We start from the raw sequence: 3,151 nt of genomic DNA, 5'->3' as shown, positions 1-3,151 counted from the left end.
ACAACTGGGCGAGATGCACCCCTTAAATTCAGCATTAGTGACTCTGCACAGCAGGGACATGGGTGAAGACCCTTGCTCAGAGCAATGGCAGCATCCCAGAGCCGCAAACTTGGGTTTCTTTCCCCCAAGGACCAGGTCCTCTCCCCCAGCCACAGCCCTTGCAGAGGGGTGGGACACTCCACCACGTCCCAGTGGCACCAATGGTGTCTCTGTGCTTCTGAGCCATCCTCAGTAGAAATCACTCAGAGTCGCTCTGTAATAAGTTCATCCTAATGCTTCACTCTGCCAATGGCAAAAATCAGCCAAAAAAAAGTTTTTTCCCCATTCTTACTCTTTGGCCAGTAACTGTATTTCCTTTGCCATCTCAAATGACCCTCCTGCGTCCGCATCGCCAGGAGTTAAAACGAACAACCCAACTTGCTCCAAAAGGGTAGTGACGTCAAGGGCGAGTGCATGATGGATACGCTGTACCCAAGCACATCATTAAATACTGATGACTGGACTTGACTCTTCCTGAAGTATCTCATGATGCCTTGCAAAGCACCAGCCACGCGAACATGAAGTTTTAGGGAAGGAAGAGAAGATTCAAATTTAATTCTGGGTTAGAAACATGCCCAGCTGCCTAGTGCCAATATGATGCACTAAGATCTCCACCAAGAACAGAAACTTTGATAAAATTGGTGACAAGAAGTTTCAGAACCTCTTTGCAGTATTTCTGCAGCAGTTGCAAAAATAATGCTAACCAAGTTTATGGCATTAACACAAATCTGACCCAAACAGTCTTAACCTAATTGAACGTTACTGAAGCAAGACCGTCCTTAGCTATATCTGTACAAAACCCTGAAATCAACAACTTGGCATGGATGAAAACTGTTTGACCTTCTCTGATAACATCCCTCGGTCTACCACCATGCAGACTGCCAGCACATTTTGCTTTTTAAAATGCACTACGGCCAATAATTCTGTATTTTCTTTTAAGAGGCGAAAGAAGATATAGTTCATAAATGATGAAAATGGCACGACAGCAGAAAGAAGAGGTACTGAGAAACTGAGCTTCATCTGCAGGTACATCTTCCACAGCGTCCAGTTTCCAGTCATCTTTCCCCTGGGACATCATACAGTTGAGATGCCCACGGTGCCTTTCCAAAACTCTTCTCAAATGCTAAATTTTGCTGTTGTCCCACTCGAGTGATGCTGGGGGGGCTACAGACAAGCTCAGAGCTTTTCATCTGCCGGGCCCGGAGGCTGGTAGCAATTACCGAGCTCTGCATCTGTTTAACCTCCCAGCCTCCACAAAGCCCTGCATGCCCATTAGCTAAGTTGGTTTTGTTATTACATTTTTTAGAAACTACCACTCAGCCCCCGAATTTCCCTTACAGACTAAGAATGGGACAACTTCAAAACTCAAGTTTCCCCATCAGTTGAATTAATTAGGGGAATAGTCAGCAATAAACATTTAAATAGGTGTTTCCCGTGGTTTATTGCAAATTAACATACCTAGTGGGGGAAAGCAAAGCAGGAGGAAACCAGTGTCTATTCTACAAGAACATCTTGCTGTAGGTGTCACCATTCCTGGTGCCATCTCTGCTTTCCAGGAACCAGGAAATATTTTGCTAAAGTCACCAATCTACACACATGCTGAAAACGGGGGAAGGTTTTTTCACACCTTGTGCTTTGCTGCATCTAAAATAGCCTTATTAAAATCACTTCCATGCAATTTATGGCATGAGCTTCAGTCTATCCATCCATACACGCGTCTCAGCGGGTGAAACGCCCCTGCCAGCGTACTTTCCATCTCTGTCACCCCGCCACAGCTCCTGCCCGGCAGCGACAGCTCTGCCAGCTCAAAGCGTTCCTGGAAACGTCCTGTGCTCCTTCAAATGGGCAACGCCGTGAGTTTTAGGTAATCGCACATCAAGCAGCTAAAAGTTTCCTTTCCACCCCACTTTTCCTGGCCAGGGGTGAAGAAAGGCTTTAAAAGCCATGCACCAGCTGCAAAAGCAACCTGTCTGTGGCCCGCAGGCAAATAAAACATCCCAAAAGGAGACAGTTAAAAGGCTCATCTGAAAAGCCTCTGCCTCTGGAAAGCTTTCGGCGGGGTCCCTCTTCTCCCCCAGCCCCATCCATCGCCGCCCTTGCCGGCTGCCTCGCTCCCCGTGCCGCGGTGGGTTCCTTTGCCTTCTTTTATCTCCCAGCGCACTCAACCAAATCCTGAAAAGATGAACTCATCTCGCAGCCCTGACATAAAGCAAGCACTTTAGCAAGCCCCTAATACAAGGGGGCCTGCGCTGTGTCTTATCCCCTGCCAAGTATTAGTTTCGCCTCCAGCTATTAGCCACTACCACTCAGAAGACAGCAGGGGCGGCCGGCAGAAAAGCATGTCCTCTGCCTTTTAAATAAATATTCCATTTTTTTCCTCCTCTTTTTCCACGCTGCCCTTTATGCACAGACAAGAAAATCCACTTTTTTTTTTCCTCCTTTCTGCCTGGAACAGAGGCAGGCTTGTTAGCTTTCTTTTTGAAGAAAGAAAAATATTTTAGTCCTGCAGTGCCTCCCTCGATGGTATACGCCGCATTTTTAACAACTATCATTGTAGGCAGCTACAACTTCTAACAGCTACATTTAGGCTGGCGTCAGGGCTATCTTTTCCATCAAAGCCACCTTTATCGATCAGATGGACGGGCTGAAACTCTGCCTCTTGTTTACTCGTTCCTCCGAGTCACCGTTTCCTCCGCTGCAGCAATGCCTCGCAGCAGACACATCCAAAAGGAAATTCAAACAATTTAAGATAAAAAAACAAGATAGGAAGCAAGACGGAGAATCAAAACCAGAACTTAATGGGAAAAGAGTCTTGCACGGCTCAGACAGAAGGAATACGGGTACGGGAATAAATGCAAAGAGCAAATACTGTAAATCCTCATGGTGTTAGCAGCACTGCTGCTTCTGCTCCCTGCAGAGTGTGGAGGTAAAGAAAATAACTTGAGGTTTTAGATTATTTATGATTTGACAGTGCTTTATGCCAGTAAAGTTCAAAGCAATGCATTGCAAGAGAAAAGAAAGATGCTTTTTTCCAAAACAAAATGCTGCACAGTCCCACTGCTTGATGTTGCACTTAAAAGCAGGATGGAAAACATGGGCAGATCACAAAACA

The sequence above is a fragment of the Fulmarus glacialis genome, unplaced genomic scaffold, assembly GCF_000690835.1.
Source record: "Fulmarus glacialis isolate BGI_N327 unplaced genomic scaffold, ASM69083v1 scaffold44946, whole genome shotgun sequence".
NCBI classification, from domain to species: Eukaryota; Metazoa; Chordata; class Aves; order Procellariiformes; family Procellariidae; genus Fulmarus; species Fulmarus glacialis.
Note: the sequence above shows the minus strand (reverse complement) of the source record.